Consider the following 18,525-nt stretch of genomic DNA (forward strand, 5'->3'; position numbering starts at 1 on the left):
AGTGAGTACAGTCTGAGTTGTTCAAGCGTTGTGGATGGCGCAAATGATTCCTTGAGGGGCGCAAGTCACTGGAAGAAGACGCTCGTCCTGGACAGGCTTATCATGTCATCACACCAGATGTGGTTGTGGAAGTGAACGCTTTAGTCTTGGACAACCACAGAAGCACCATGGACGAGATCCATTGGTTACTTGGTATTAGCTTGGGAACCACCCACACTGTAATGCATCAATACTTGAACTTTTGAAAATCTGTGTGTAGCGGGTTCCCCACCAACTGACTGCCGAACAGCGCAATATTTGAATGGCTCTGTCTTTGAGTCATCTGCAGAGTTATCATGAAGAGGAATGCGGCTTTCTATTACGTATAGTCATAGGTGACAAAACATGGTGTCACCATTTTGAACCAGAAAGCAATCGTCAGAGCAAGCAGTGGAAACATGCGACTTCACCACTTCCAAAGAAATCAAAGGCCATGCACAGCAGTTGCGGTAAGGTCTTGATGTCCTTCTCTTTGACCACAAGGGTCCACTGCTTCTGGAGTTCCTGGAATGGGGAACCACCATCAATGCCCAACGTTATCAAGCCCCTTTACAGAACTTTAGATGAGCCATCAAGTCGAAAAGCCAAAGCATGTTGTCCAATGGGATTACCTTTCTGCACGATAATACCCTCCAACACATGGCCAATGTGGTAAAGACGACATTGCAGCAGTTTTGGTGGGAAACGCTGTAGTTATTCGCGAATTTCTGAATAAATTCTAGAACCACTCAGCCTTCCACCGTCTCAAACACACGATGTTTTAGATGTGAGTGGGAAAAAGGAACCCTATCTACTGTGCATCAAATGTCTGTGTGTGCAGGTCTGAAGTTTGTCTTGAGAAGACTGTAGACACAGCAGTCGAATGGCCCTGACAAGTACATGACGGTTGATCCTTGGAAGTCGTAGTGAAAGATTCTGTGCTGTTTAGTAATTGTGACTACTGGTAGTGAAAAAAGAACAGTTGACTTGAAAGAGACTTTTAAGTAACTCTTAACACAGAGTTCCTAGAGGTAAGACATGGTTATAATTTCTGTGGCTGTTAAACCAACTCTGTTGTAAATGAATCATAATTGCGTCTAATGTGGGACGGCATGTGTGACTTACAAGAAGTCGAGTATTTATGTGAGAAATGATAATTTTGTTCTTTGTGGAAGTCAAAATATACAGAGCATGGACTAAAAGTATTCTTCAAGTACCCACATATTTCACCAGTAAAGAAACAGTTTTATATGTTCCTTTAACCAGCATCATTCCATGGTGAAGAAGTTTTAGAGAGTGACATAGCCAAGTATCCTGAGAAGAAGTTAGACTGTGCATACCAAGTAAGTTCACTCGTGTAAAAGAAGTGAGAAGGTTGCAGTTCAACATCACAAATTCTTGTCACCATAAACGTTAGAATGTGGCGACCAAAGGAAAAAAGGAATTTTTAGAATAAAATGAGGGAGAAAGCTATCATGTGTTGCCATAGCAACTGAGGATAACAAGACAAGAGAACCAATAAGAGAAACTGGATTATGCCAGAGTATCCGAGGGAGAAAATTTGTAAATGCAAATAAGGGAGACGATCTGACAAAAAGATTGGAATTGAACATTGAGGATAAATGTCATAGTGTGGAATCAGAGATAAATGAAAAGTTTGGAGCACTGGAAAATGTATGTAATGTTAAATTTGATGCTGTAAAGCAGGGATTGCATACTTTAAAAGAGTGCATTGATAAGCAAGATAAGTTAATGCCAATAATCCAATCACAAATTACAGTCATTAATACACGAGTAGATAATGTAGAAAGAAACTTCAAAGAGAAACTACCGAACTCAGACATAAGAAATGTAAGTAGTTTGGAGGAATAGGTGGAGGAAATGATAGATCGAAAAGTTGCCATGAGAGTAACATCTGGGAATGTGTCGCCTAATATTTCTTCTGAACTTCCAGATACCCGAAAGGATATAGATAACTTGTGGAAAGAATTTAAACTTATCCAGGATGAAGTAGACAAGAGGGTGACTTCTCCTAACGTGGTGTTGACTAGTGAATTGCTGACTGATTTAAAGTGGGGGGCCAGTTCAGCATTATCCAGACAAATCCCTCAGTTTAAGCCGGACTGGGATGTACAACCGACTCATTTTTTGATAAGATTCAACCAAGCTTTGCCAAAGAACTGGGATGATTCTAAAAAGATTGAATTTGCTGTGGAATACCTTTTAGGGGAAGCATCAGAATAGGTTAATGTAAATATTGAGAACTTTTCTTCTTGGGGGCACTTCCGGAAGAAATTTAAAGAGAAATATTGGTGTGCTAGTGCATAAGAGAAATTAATATCAGATTTGTGGGATCCAAAATATTACAATAATACATGGGTAGCATGAGAAAGTATTTCGACTGGCATCTAACATGGGCAAGTACTTAGATAAGCCGATGGGTGAAGGAGGGTTAATGAGAATTTTAATAAGATGAATACCCATTTATGCAAGGATAGCTATATTATATAGTGGTAGGAAAACAGTAGAAGAATAGTTGTCCTTTGTGGACGCAGTATATGCATTAAAAATAAGTACCACAATGAAAACTTACACCAAAGTGATCAACCGAACTACAAAAGGAACAGCGGAAATAATTTTTAAAAAAAACACTAACCTGGCTAGAGTACACCAGGGCAAAAGAAAAAAGGAGAACGACAGTTATCAGAAGAACCATCCACCTTCGAATTTAGGTCCAGTAACTTTGCAGGAATTTGTACCGAGTAATAATAGAACACAAAGTGGTATCGTAGTATCTCAATTCGGTAACCAACATGTGATTACTAATAATGAAGAGAACGTAGTGTGATCTAGATCCAGGGCCAGGGCCCAGGTCGTGGAAATACACTAGGAGGACTTAGTCTATACAGGTATGTTAACTTTACCCCCGAAATAGCTACAAAGGAATGGTTGCTACTGGAAGAACCAAGCTTGACTACCAATAATCCCCAACCTATAATAGCAAGGACCATGCAAAATTCTAAGGTAAACACATTTATAGATTCAATGAGTGAGATATCACTCATCTCCAACACATTTTTTACTTCATTACAGACTAAACAACACTTACCGTTATTACCAGTTAGCAGAATTGACATAGTTGGAATAACAGGGTCAAAAAGTAAGATTGTAAAGTACAAGACTAGAGTGAACTGTAGCACTGGAAATATACAGGGTGATTCAAAAAGAATACCACAACTTTAGGAATTTAAAACTCTGCAACGACAAAAGGCAGAGCTAAGCACTATCTTTCGGCGAATTAAGGGAGCTATAAAGTTTCATTTAGTTGTACATTTGTTCGCTTGAGGCGCTGTTGACTAGGCGTCAGCGTCAGTTGATGCTAAGATGGCGACCGCTCAACAGAAAGCTTTTTGTGTTATTGAGTACGGCAGAAGTGAATCGACGACAGTTGTTCAGCGTGCATTTCGAACGAAGTATAGTGTTAAACCTCCTGATAGGTGGTGTATTAAACGTTGGTATAAACAGTTTACAGAGAATGCGTGTTTGTGCAAAGGGAAAAGTTCTGGATGGCCGAGAACGAGTGATGAAAATGTAGCACGCATCCAGCAAGCATTTGTTCGCAGCCCAGGAAAATCGACTCGCAGAGCTAGCAGAGAGCTGCAAATTCCACAATCAACTGTATGGAGAGTCCTACGAAAAAGGTTAGTTATGAAACCTTATCGTCTGAAATTGGTTCAAGCACTGTCTGCAGCTGATACCCGAGGCAATGGATCGGCCGCCAGGCAGCCCGTGACAGAGCTCTTCATCACTGGCCTCCAAGAAGCCCTGAACTTACCCCCTGTGATTTTTTCTTATGGGAGTATGTTAAGGATATGGTGTTTCGGCCACCTCTCACAGCCACCATTGATGATTTGACACGAGAAGTACCAGCAGCTATCCAAACTGTTACGCCTGATATGCTACAGAGAGTGTGGAACGAGTTGGAGTATCGGGTTGATATTGCTCGAGTGTCTGGAGGGGGCCATATTGAACATCTCTGAACTTGGTTTTGAGTGCAAAAAAAACCTTTTTAAATACTCTTTGTAATGATGTATAACACAAGGTTATATTATGTTTCTTTCATTAAATACACATTTTTAAAGTTGTGGTATTCTTTTTGAATCACCCTGTATTGTTTTGTCTAACGCTGTTAATAGTAGAGAATATCAATAGAGGTGTATTGTTTGGTTTAGATGGGCTATTAGAGTTTAAAGTTATCTTGAACTTTCACGAAATTCTTCTACGTTTTGGTAAAGGGGACAGTAGATATTGGACACCATTTGAGACAGATACCTGTATGGGTATAGAAACAACTGAGTGTGAATGTCTGCAGTTAACAGCTACAACACAACTGGCACCAAAGATGGATAATGTAGATCAAGTAACACATCAAATCGACATACAGGACAAAGTTAATGAATCTCTAATATTAACCGTTCAACAAAAGCGAGATTTATATAAAATTTTAATGGAATATGAAGTAGTGTTCTCCGATTGTTCCAGTAACATCAGCGGCTATATTTGTAAATTCAAACTCAAAGATGACACTCCATTCTTCTGTAAGCCGTATCCAATACCTGTAATTTTGAAAGAAGCAGTTAGGGGGGAAATCAACAAAATCGTTGAAACAATATATTAGAACATAGCTCCAGTATCATGAATAACCCTTTAACTGCGGTGAAAGAAGCTACAGGTGGGTTACGATTAGTGTTAGACGCTTGTACATTGAATAACCATATAGAGACAGAAAGAGAGAGATCGCTAATATTGAGAAATTGTTATCTAAATTTGAAAAGGCAATGGTTTTTAGCATGAAGAACCTGACCGCGGGATTTTGGCAAATAAAATCCAAAAAGTATACAGTTTCTGTTTGATGGTAAATCATATCATTTCAGTGTACTGGCATTTGACTTAATATCTCTATATCCATATTTATATGTGTGCTGGATGAGGCAGTAGGGAGATATTTATTAAGGGATTTGATAATATATGTAGACTTTATCCTAATAATACTAGGTACTTGTGAAGAACATTGACTCTCCTTATGCAGAACTCTGAAAAATTTTAAAGAGAAAGGTATTACGGAAAAACTGTCTAAATCTTACTCTGCACGCAATGAGCTTAAGTTCTTAGGTCATATTGTAGGGATGCAGGGAATTAGACTGGACCCTGAATGCATCAAAGATATGTCAGCACCCTAGAAATGTAAGACAGTTGAAGGGATTTATAGGAATGGCCAGATACCATCGACGGTACATACGAGGTCAAGAACTGAATGGCCCAAGAATTTTACGTTTATTAAATTTTTTGAATTTTGGGATCAAGACGCAAATGATGCGTTTGAAAACGTCAAAACTGCGTTTGTTGAATCACCCATATTGCATTATCCGGATTCGGGCGAACCGTTTCAAATTTCAACAGATGCATCTGCTTATGGTATTGCTGCAGAAGTTTTCCAAAGAGAGTGGGATCTAAATAATGTAGAACACCGAACCATACTTTTGCTAGCCATAGTCTAAATAAACATGAATTAAATTACACAGCTACTGAAAAAGAACTGTTGGCAATTGTATGGAGTGTCCAAAAATTTCAAAAACTACATTGGGGTCTGAAATCAATGTTTATACAGATCATGAAGCTCTGTCCTTTCTAATGAGTAGTCGATTGTTACACAGTAGATTAATGTGATGGATGCTTTTCCTACAGGAATATGATATTAGGATACAATATGTAAGAGATTCCGAGAATATTGTACAAGATGCTTTGTCTGGGTTACTAATAGGAATGGAAGAATTAAAATGTACAGAAGGACCCAGCATTATTTTAACAATTAATTTTATGTCAGCAGAATATCCTAACATTAGGGTACAAGAGAGATTTCAAAGAATAACCGAAAATAAACATCATGATCTCTATTTTACAGAAATGTTTTCTACTTGTGTTTGGAATTCCTTACCTGCTAATCAAGTAGGAAAATGGAAATTATATGTCATAATTTATTTTGGAGAGACAACACAATCTCAATGTTGGCGTTTGTGTATTCTAGAGGTAGTGGAACACATTGAAATAAAAAAGTGTATAACCCATATGAATAAGTTCTATTATTCTAAGAAGTTAGGGTTTTTGAAACACACACACACACACACACACACACACACAGATATATATATATATATATATATATATATATATATATATACACAGAGTGGTCCATTGATAGTGACCAGGCCAAATATCTCACGAAATAAGCGTCAAATGAAAAAACTACAAAGAACGAAACTCGTCTAGCTTGAAGAGGAAACCAGACAGTGCTATGGTTGGCCCGCTAGATGGCGCTGCCATAGGTCAAACGGATATCAACTGCGTTTTTTTAAAGAATAGTCAACATTTTTTATTACATATTCATGTAGTACATAAAGAAATATGAATATTTTTGTTGGAGCACTTTTTTCGCTTTGTGATAGATGGCGCTATAATAGTCACAAACATGTGGCTCACAATTTTAGACAAACAGTTGGTAACAGGTAGGTTTGCTATCGTGATCCACCGACAACGCCTGACAACATGCGTCAGCACGTTGTCAATGCATGTGTGAACATTATGGAAGGCGAACTACTCGCTGTTGAGAGGAATGTCATTACACATATTGCCAAATGCATTGAGGTTAACGGACATCATTTTGCGCATTTATTGCATTAATGTTGTATTTAAAGGTAATCATGCTGTAACAGCATGCGTTCTCAGAAATGATAAGTTCATGAAGGTACATGTATCACATTGGACCAACCAAAATAAAATGTTCAAATGTACCTACATTCTGTATTTTAATTTAAAAAACCTACCTGTTACCAACTGTTTGTCTAAAATTATGAGCCATATGTTTGTGACTATTACAGCGCCATCTATCACAAAGCGAAAAAGTGGTCCAACAAAAATATTCATATTTCTTTATGTACTGCATTAATATGTAACAAAAAATGGGGGTTCCTATTTTAAAAAACGCAGTTGATATCTGTTTGACCTATGGCAATGACATCTAGCAGGCCAACCATAGCACTGTCTAGTTTCCCCCTTCAAGCTGTACAAGTTTTGTTCATTGTAGTTTTTTCATTTGACCCTTTTTTCGTGAGAAATTTGGCCCAGTCCCGATAAATGGACCACCCTGTATATATATATATATAGATAAATGGACCACCCTCTATCCCTATATATATATATATATATATATATATATATATATATATATATATATATATATATATATATATATATATACAGGGTGGTCCATTTATCGTGACTGGGCCAAATATCTCAAGAAATAAACATATATATATATATATATATATATATATATATATATATATATATATATATTAAAGGAGGATTCTAGGGATTAAATTAAGTATTAAGTATGCGAAATGTAGAGTAGATTTGTAGCTTTACCAGAAAATACTTCATAGTAGTATACATAGACACACATACTGGGGAATGAAACATGCGGCCCACTCAGAAAGTATAAGGGAAGCGTACCCAGCATTTGATAAGTATATAGGGCAGGCATACCTGCATGGAGATAAGGACGACCTGTGGCCTAAAGAATAGGAATGTTTTATAAAGGGATGTACCTATGAGAATGGAAATAGGAAGTGCACTCATATGATTACCCACAGGCAACGTATAGGTACTGATCTTACAAGAAGGGGACAGTATTGTGGCAGAAGTCACACATTTTATGGGATTTATATTGGAAAGTATGATTTCTATGCACAACGAGCATTATTACAATTTATGTAATTTTACAAGTGTCAAAAAGATCACTTTCCTGTTGCCCAGAACTCCTCCTAACAACAACACATAATGAATGAGTACATACCTACGAAAAGTAGCACAAAGGGTGAGAACAGAGAGTAGATAACTCATGTGTCATGAACTCGTGGAGTTTACGATTGGAAAGATGGCAAAAAAAAAAGAAAACAAGGACAATATAGCCCTTATTATTTCTACATATTAAAGGTGCTGACTAAAACCTTGAGTGAAAAGGTAATGTTTCATTTTTGTTGTTGTGGTCTTCAGTCCTGAGGTTGGTTTGATGCAGCTCTCCATGCTACTCTATCCTCTGCAAGCTTCTTCATCTCCCAACCTACTGCAACCTACATCCTTCTCAATCTGCTTAGTGTATTGATCTCTTGGTCTCTCTCTACGATTTTTACCCTCCACACAGCCCTCCAATACTAAATTGGTGATCCCTTGATGCCTCAGAACATGTCCTACCAACCGATCCCTTTTTCTAGTCAAGTTGTGCCACAAACTTCTCTTCTCCCTAAACCTATTCAATACCTCCTCATTAGTTATATGATCTACCAATCTAATCTTCAGCATTCTTCTGTAGCACCACATTTCGAAAGCTTCTATTCTCTTCTTGTCCAAACTAGTTATCGTCCATGTTTCACTTCCATACATGGCTACGCTCCATACAAATACTTTCAGAAACGACTTCCTGACACTTAAATCTATACTCAATGTTAACAAATTTCTCTTCTTCAGAAACGCTTTCCTTGCAATTGCCAGTCTAAATTTTATATCCTCTCTACTTCGACCATCATCAGTTATTTTGCTCCCCAAAACTCTTTTACTACTTTAAGTGTCGCATTTCCTAATCTAATTCCCTCAGCATCACCCGACTTAATTCGACTACATTCCATTATCTTCGTTTTGCTTTTGTTGATATTCATCTTATATCCTCCTTTCAAGATACTATCTATTCCGTTCAACTGCTCTTCTAAGTCCTTTGCTGTCTCTGACAGAATTACAATGTCATCGGCGAACTTCAAAGTTTTTATTTCTTCTCCATGGATTTTAATACCTACTCCGAATTTTTCTTTTGTTTCCTTCACTACTTGCTCAATATACAGATTGAATAACATTGAGGATAGGCTACAACCCTGTCTTACTCCCTTCCCAACCGCTGCTTCCCTTTAATGCCCCTCGACTCTTATAACTGCCATCTGGTTTCTGTACGAATTGTAAATAGCCTTTTGCTCCCTGTATTTTACCCCTGTCACCTTCAGGATTTGAAAGAGAGTATTCCAGTCAACATTGTCAAAAGCTTTCTCTAAGTCTACAAATACTAGAAACGTAGGTTTGCCTTTCCTTAATCTAGCATCTAAGATAAGTCGTAGGATCAGTATTGCCTCACATGTTCCAATATTTCTACGGAATCCAAACTGATCTTCCCCGAGGTCGGCTTCTACCAGTTTTTCCATTCGTCTGTAAAGAATTCGGGTTAGTATTTTGCATCCGTGACTTATTAAACTGATTGTTCGGTAATTTTCACATCCGTCAGCACCTGCTTTCTTTGGAATTGGAATTATTATTTTCTTCTTGAAGTCTGAGGGTATTTCGCCTGTCTCATACATCTTGCTCACCAGATGGTAGAGTTTTGTCAGGACTGGCTCTCCCAAGGCCGTCAGTGTTCTAATGGAATGTTGTCTACTCACGGGGCCTTGTTTCAACTCAGGTCTTTCAGTGCTCTGTCAAACTCTTCTCGCAGTATCGTATCTCCCATTTCATCTTCATCTACATCCTCTTCCATTTCCATAATATTGACCTCAAGTACATCGCCCTTGTACAGACCCTATATATACTCCTTCCATCTTTCTTCTTTCCCTTCTTTGCTTAGAACAGGGTTTCCATCTGAGCTCTTGATATTCACATAAGTGGTTCTCTTTTCTCCAAAGGTCTCTTTAACTTTCCTATAGGCAGTATCTATCTTACCCGTAGTGAGATAAGCCTCTACATATTTACATTTGTCCTCTAGCCATCCCTGCTTAGCCATTTTGCGCATCCTGTCGATCTCATTTTTGAGACGTTTGTATTCCTTTTTGCCTGTTTCATTTACTGCATTTTTGTATTTTCTCCTTTCATCAATTAAATTCAATAATTCTTCTGTTACCCAAGGGTTTGTACTAGCCATCGTCTTTTACCTACTAGATCCTCTGCTGCCTTCAGTACTTCATCTCTCAAAGCTACCCATTCTTCTTCTACTGTATTTCTTTCCCCCATTCCTGTCAATTGTTCCCTTTATTATCAAAGTAAAATGAAAAAAGAATAGCTAAACAGTAAGCAAAAGATTATTCATGGTTATTGAAAGAAAATAAATGTATACTGTTAAAATGTGAATTGTTATTATGTGTGATATTAATGTAAATTATGAGCATAATGATTATGTATAAAATATCGCATTTTCCATCTGAAGGATGGGGGAATATGTAGTGATTCGAGAATTTATGAGTAAATTCTAGAACCACTCGGCCTTCCACCGTCTCGAAAACACGATATTTTATAATGTGTGGGAAAAAGGAAACCTGGTTCCTGCATGACACCTACCTGTGTGTGCAGGTCTGAAGTTTGTGGTTAGAAGACTGTAGACACAGAGGTTGAACGGCCCCAACAAGTACTTGTCGGTCAACCCATGGAAGTCGTAGTGAAAGCACACCTAAGGACAAAGGAACTTCTGTGTTATTCTGTGCTGTTTTGTAATTATGTCTATTGCTAGTGAAAAAAGAACAGTTGAGTTGAAATAGACTTTTAAGCAATTCTTGACACAGATTTACTAGAGGCTAGACATGTTTATGAATTCTGTAGCTTTTACACCAACTCTGGTGTAAAAGTTTCTTAATTGTGTTCCTTGTCTATATAAACGATTTTGGAGATAATCTGAGCAGCCATCTTCGGTTGTTTGCAGATGACGCTGTCGTTTATCAAGTAATAAAGTCATCATTAGATCAAAACAAACTGCAAAACGATTTAGAAAAGATATCTGAATGATGCGAAACGTGGCAGTTGACTGTAAATAACGAAAAGTATGAGGTCATCAACATGAGTGCTAAAAGGAACTCGTTAAACTTCGGTTACACGATAAATCGGTATAATCTATACGCCGAAAATTCAACTAAGCACTTAAATTGGCAGGAACACAAAGAAAATGTTGTGGGGAAGGCTAACTAAAGACTACGTTTTATTGGTAGGACACTTTGAAAATGTAACAGACCTACTAAGGAGACTGCCTACACTATGCTTATCCGTCCTCGTTCAGAATACTGCTGCATGGTGTGGGATCCTTACCAGGTAGGACTGACAGAGTACATTGAAAAAGTTCAAAGAAAGGCAGCACATTTCGTATTATCGCGAAATATTGGAGAGAGTGTCACAGAAATGACACAGGATTTGGGCAGAAAATCATTAAAAGAAAGGCGTTCTTCACTGCGATGGAATCTTCTCACGAAATTCCAATCACTAACTTTCTCCTAAGAACGTGAAAATATTTTGTTAACACCGACCTACTTAGGGAGGACCGATTACCATGATAAAATTATGGAAATCAGAGCTCGTACTGAAAGATATAGGTGTTCATTCTTTCTTCACGCTATATGAGATTTGAATTACAGAGAATTGTGAAGGTGGTTCGATGAGCCCTCAGCCAGGCACTTGAATGTGATTTGCAGAGTATCCATGTAGATGTACATGTAGATAAATGTGAGACGGCATGGGTGTCTTACAAGAAATCGAGTATTTATTGTGAGAAATGATAATTTTGTCCTTTGTGGAAGTTGAAATATTCTTCGAGTACCTACTAATTTCACGAGTAAAGAGGTAGTCTTTTGTGTTCCTTTAACTGGCATCATTTTTTGGAGAAGAAGTTTTTAGAGACTGGCATAGCCAGCTATCAAGAAAAGAAGTTCAGCTGTGCGTACCAAGTAAGTCGACTCAAATAAAAGAAGTGGGAAGGTCGCAATTCAACTTCACACATTCTTGCCATCAAAATCGTTAGAACGCTGGTACATCCTCTGTACAGTTTTGAACTTTCACCTTGTGACTTTCATGCATTTGGACCTATAATACAAGTTATTCACAGACATCATTTTGCAGTGGATGATGAAGTGAGTGCCTGGGTCCAGACCTGGATCCAACACCAGCCTACCAACTTCTTCAAGGATGGAATCGACCAGCTTGTGTTGCAATGGGATAAATATGCCCACAGTTTTGGCGACTATTTTTGAGTGTGTGTACTGTGTTTAACTGCACTGTTGAGTTAATAAAATCGTTACCGTTACTGTGCACTAGTGCCCAGGTTTCATTTGAATGACCCTCATATATAAGAAAAGAAAAGTACAAAAACATAATGTGATTCAATACAATTGACCTCCACTGTGCACTGCCATCATTCGGAGGTGCATAGTGCCTGAACTTATTTCCTTTTCTGAGGGCTGATAACCCTGGCCAGAATGGACATAGCCTTTATTTTCGGCCATTGGAGTTATCCTGAATGGTTATAAATTTATATGGTCATGTCAGCTTCTTTTAACACATACGTATATAAGTTTTCTCCCCTAACAAACTGCTTGATGTAATCGCAAAATCCCATTGTTGTCAGTCAGCATCTGCATAGTGTTAAGTTTGTGAAGTATGCATGCACACCTGAGGTCCATTATCATCAAAGTTCGCACTCACATGCTGAGTATGAGGCCAGGGTGTCCATGTTGTGCGTTTACAGTAGCTTTAACTGTGCAAATTCATAAAGCTCGTGTTCAGCATCATGATCCTTTGTGAAATCTGCGAAGCAGTGACTACTGTTTTCCATATCAGCAGCCTGAGGAATTTATTTCACCTTATAGCTCTCACTTATTGAGTGGGGAGACCAGCTGTCCCTCAACATCCATCAACAAGATAAGTTTCTTGTTGCTTTTACGACATTGTCGAGCACAGAAAATTAATGTCACATGAAGAACTGTCATTTTTAGTTTATAACTCGCCCACCCACATATTGTTTTAACACACAAACACGTAACACTTTGCAGCCACGTTTCATATGTTTCTGTGCTTTGTTTTTGAGCGTCTTTCATACAGTTGCATTACATAAAATTTCTGTAGCGTCCTTTCCACATACCTTACACATAACATAATAAAATACAAATACAATTACAAAATACACTTATCCTACTCATTTGCTGACATGCTATTATCGTCGCTGATATACATTATAGTCTGTAACATATTCTCTCCCCTTTTTATACATAGTGTCATTGTTTGTCACTTTATTTTATTTTCGTTACATTATTCGATTCCAATTCTATGAGTGCACATTTTTCTATCGTTTGGTTATAAATGCTTCATACAAAATTCATAGAATATTCATTTGCTGACATGCTATTATCGACGCCGATATACACTATAGTCTGTACAATATTCTCTCTCCTTTTTATACATAGTGTCATTGTCTGTCATTTTGTTTTCATTTTTGTTACATTATTCGATTCCAATTATATGACTACACCTTTTACTATCGTTTGGTTATACAAGCTTCATATAACATTAATAGAATAATAGATTGAGTTTTTATTTATAGCAAAAATTGACATAAATTTCATTTCAGTTTAGAATGACTTCTTGTCAGAGCATATTTATCGGTTCAAAAGAATCAAAGAAGTAAACAATAGTTACTATAGCAGATACTACATGCTGCTCAGATAACTACAGATGGCCTCGCCCCTCTAGTATTTTCCAGGAAGGGTCTACACACTACAGGGTTGTGAAAATTTCATGGAAAGGCATTTATGTGCTCCGTTACGTCTCGTTAACAGATTTACCTATGATTCCAAGAACAAAAAGTTTGTTGTTTCCTAGCACAACTCAAATCTGACATAATAATTGTAAAGTCCTCTTTTAATTCATTTGGCCCACCATTGATGATATTCTTAATCTTCGTTGATCCATTATGTATCGTGGGACGACGGCTGGCATGAACTTCTTGATGCAATAATTTACCAACAGCCGTATGTCTGTGTCGCCTGGCCACCAAGAGCTGTTGGCGGACAATTTGATTCACGGATCCAGTTATATGACTCCTTCCATGTATAGCTATTTTACGACTATGACGAGTGGGGCCTGAAGATGGCGTTGATGTAATGTCAAAACCGGTAGCACACAGAATTTCATAAAATAAAATAAATTTCTACAACACATATGGCGGTTGGTAAATTATTGCATCATGAAGATTGTTGAAATTATCTCGTCACTGTTGATCCGCAGCTGAAATTTCGTCTTACTGCATTCCGGATGACTAAATAATGGATGAAGTACTATTTGTTGCTATGATCTTCTTTTATTTTATCCCATTCTTCTAGATCACACTGACTTCACAATCTCCATTTTCATACAACCATCAGTTACACTGTTGTAGACAAAATTAGAAAACACATACATTTCCATCAGAGGCATGATCACTACTAGTAACATTCTACAGTACTCACAATATTCCAAAGAGTTTAAAAAAGAAAAGAGTTTACAAACTGTCTTGACAAAAGAATAATAGGCTCTAAAATATATCATAATTTTAAAATAAGTCCACAAATGAACTTTATAAGTATTATCAGATTGTGCAATTAATAATAGGAATTTTAAGTACGCTAGATATTTCGTAATTTCAAATATTTCTAAGAGACAAATGATTTTATTTAGTCATCCAGAATCCAGTAAGTCATAATTTCAGCTGCGTGGATGTGTCCCTAGATACAAGAACTAGAACCAACAGATTACTAACAAACTGATTTCTTTTTACATATTTTAGTAAAAATCATAATACATTGTATACAAAATCATATGAAGTTCATTTAGTAAAATGCTGATATAATGTTCACTATACAAGAATCGATAGTATACATGGTATCAATTATTTGTATAAAAAAAGGTCATGTTAGATGAGGGTGTCACACTACAGGGCCTACTTGATGTACTGGGGTTTGTCCAGTATTTGGTTTTATTCAAATATTTTTCAAAATAGCCCCTTAAGCTTCGGTGTTTGCTATTGAATGGAGCTGGGTTGAATATTTCACGTCTGAGTCTCTCTTGTATGGCCTGAGACTTATATTTATCCAGAAAGGGTCTCTCAAACTGTGCATAGTAGTGGCAACTTTCCGCCATGTTATTAGCCCATAGCTGAACGTCACAATTGTGTATCTAACAACAAGTCTAATTTTCTGGGCTTCAGTCCAGGTATGAGGTAAAACATTTTGAAATGGTCTGATAAAGACCATGGGGTTTGTTCTTTTCCCTTCAGAGGTAAATACCAGAAACTGTCGATGCCTAAGTAATCCCTCATCTAGAAACAAGGTTGAGAAACACACCGCACTCTTAGTGACAGGCATGCTTATATTTGTTTGTGGAATAGTGCATGGCAATGCAGCTTGCCCTACAGATATAACTACTGGCAAATATTGTTGCATTCTGCAACCTTCTTTTTCAGCAGACTAGGTACGTACTATGGGTAACCAGTGAAAGTATCTATAACTTCTCTAAAGGCATGGGTTCGTTTTCTGTCAAATGTTGTTTTGGAATGTCAATAGCTGTAGCAATACGCCTCACAATCTTTCCTCCGCTTCCTTTAAATCTGAACTGTTTTAGCTAGAAACTGACTTCCTTTCTCTTTTAGAGCTTCTATTACCTTATTTACTGCATCTACATAAATTTTGCACTCAGACACTATCTTTTCAGCAAGGGTGCTGGCCTTATCCGGCATTCTGGATTCAGCTTTTTCAGTTAATTCCTTTACGTCTGCGCATATCTTACCTCTCTGTTTTTCGGCAAATTTTAACTCTAAACTCAACTGGTCCACTTTTAGACCTAACTTTTGAACTTTTGTACATAAGTTTTTTCACATGTCTTGCAGCTCACTGACTGCATTCGTAACATTTTTTACCCATGCATTCTCTTGGGATGACGTCTCCTGAATTTGAGATTTTGCTTCACTGCTGGTCGTTCCTATTTGTCGTCTACTGATGATACTTTCTCCATTAATGTATTTATATTTTGGGATATGTTAGAAATTATTTCTTGAATTAGTTGTTTATTTATCAGTATCAGCTTCCCAGATACTTTATCAGACAATTTAGTTCATATAGTTTTTCACACCTCACTGAACTGTTCACCAATATTATTCTCAAAATCGTTAAATGCCAGATTTTGCTGTGTAAATTGTCGTCTTATACCATTAAGCTATTGTGTTACACTTTCCTGAAGTTCCTGTTTTTTTCGTAAACTGTTGTTTTATTTGTTGCATTGTGTCTCAGTAGTATTTACATTTCTTTTAAGAACTGTATCCTGTTACTGTGTTCGCAATGTCTTGAGCAAGTAATCAAAGGAATTTTCGCTCTTGTGCGCTTCTGTTTCACTATTTGGAAAAATGTTTCCCAGTGAGAACTGAGAAATTGTCTCATTGAGCATCATAAAAGTGACATCATAATTAGTTACATTACCAGTGTCGTCATTTATTGAGAGGGGGACGCCAGTGTGATTATTTTGGTTGCCATCAGCCAGTTCACAGGTTGCTGTGATATCTTCAACTGTTGCCAAGCTCAGATTTCCAAGCTCAGATTTCCGACATCTTGACATATTGCATTTTGTAATGAATTTTCAACAATGACCATTTCCTTTGACTGCATTGTGATTAGTTTTTAACAAAATTATGAATAAATTTTTTTCAAAAATGAAATTTTATGAATACCAGATCTTTTCGATTAAAGATGGTTTAGCTACATATTCTGTAATAAACCTGATTATTATCTGACACAGTCTTATAGAGTTTGAATGGCTTAGCTTGCACTTTAATCACGACTTTGTAAAAAGTTTCGTCTTTTGTGTAGAAATGCACTTTCTGTAAAGGACATTAATTGGAAGGAAACGAGGTTATCTACTGCCAGAGAGAAGGCACCAAGTGCTCACATATAAGCTTACAACATAGCAGCTTCCTACCGTTACCACTGAAATCAGCATTCCCAGCTCATACCATTTGTAGGCAGAATTTAATTTTAATTTGCTCCTTCGATGTTTTTATCATTTCCAGTCTCATGGACATATAACAAATACAATGAATGTTTCGTTGGTTTCTTGTCGCAACAATATGAATCTCAACATCTGAAAGGTATGTAAATATTTTGCTCGGCGCTGTCCTTTAAATGGTCGCCTTAGAATAGGGTTGTGGAAAAGTGGTGTGCGTACTGTAAGACCTTCGGTACACACACCATCAGATTATTTGACTTGCTTCTCTAACGAAGTAGGCGAGTGTCAGCAATATGTCTCGTGGTCTTATTGTGGCGTGTTTATCTTCTGCCGTTAGGTCAGACGATAGAAATGCCACTTGCACACTTAGAGTAGCAGATTGACGATGACCAACTTTAAACAGAACTTGATTAATTTTCACACACATTTATTTAACTAATAAAAAGCATAGACATTACGTAACTTGATTCTGGATGCTGCTTACAATTGACAATCTGAAGTTCCTTTGGTCTTGGTACGTTAATCTTTTTCTCACATATCTCTGATACTTGGCAAACTGTCTATTCATTTATCTTCATGGCTACGTACAGGAATATGGTAATCTTATTAGGTGTAGACTGGAACTTGACTATAGACTGGTACAGACTAATGCAGACTGGTACAGACTGGTGCAGACAAATGCAGACTGGTACACACTGGAGCAGTCTAAAGCAGACTGACTAATCGGAGGACTGTACACTCGTTATAATACCTCGCGCGTTCATGTATCACTGCACGAGTGTGATCCACGAGGAGAAAATGTTCTACGTTAGCAGCAATCTCATTGGCTGCATTACATATTAATATGCGGATCGGCGGAAGCAGTATTTGGTCTGTCGCTATGACAGCGCCATCTTGTAGTGCGGAGATGGATGAGCGCTGCGCCTGCGCTGTTGTGCTTAGCGGGGCGCGCTCTAGTGGGAAAGTTGTGTACGCGCTGACTATGCAGAACTATGTACACGACAGGAAATGCATTACTAATTGCTTGAATAATTGAAAAAAATGATTGAAAAGAAATTTTGAAGGTAGTTTACCGATCAGTGCACAATCTTGGGTGAACTTTAGCTGATACCAATATCAACAGACCTTTAATACTAATACATTCAAGATCAATAAACTTAATTTGTAATATGTACTGCTTCACATTAATTCCATTATGTTTAGTCTTGATTGTGACAGTGTCAGTGCAGGAACGCTCCTCCAGGTACACTGTAAAATATTCTTCTCTCCATCGAACCTCTTGATGCAGGATCTCATCAGCGAGTGAAATGAAAAACGGTATTGGAGTTGAACTTTGAACTGTGAGAAAAAATTTTGCTTTTCTAATAACTTTTTATAACACTTTTAATGTATGTTTGAAATACACATTTTTGACAATGCTGGTAGGACAGATCTACATCTACATCTACATCTACATCTACATGACTACTCTGCAATTCACATTTAAATGCTTGGCAGAAGGTTCGTCGAACCACAATCATACTATCTCTCTAACATTCCACTCCCGAACAGCGCGCAGGAAAAACGAACACCTAAACCTTTCTGTTCGAGCTCTGATTTCTCTTATTTTATTTTGATGATCATTCCTACCTATGT

This window comes from Schistocerca nitens, chromosome 5 (genome assembly GCF_023898315.1).
Source record: "Schistocerca nitens isolate TAMUIC-IGC-003100 chromosome 5, iqSchNite1.1, whole genome shotgun sequence".
In the NCBI taxonomy this organism is placed as follows: domain Eukaryota; kingdom Metazoa; phylum Arthropoda; class Insecta; order Orthoptera; family Acrididae; genus Schistocerca; species Schistocerca nitens.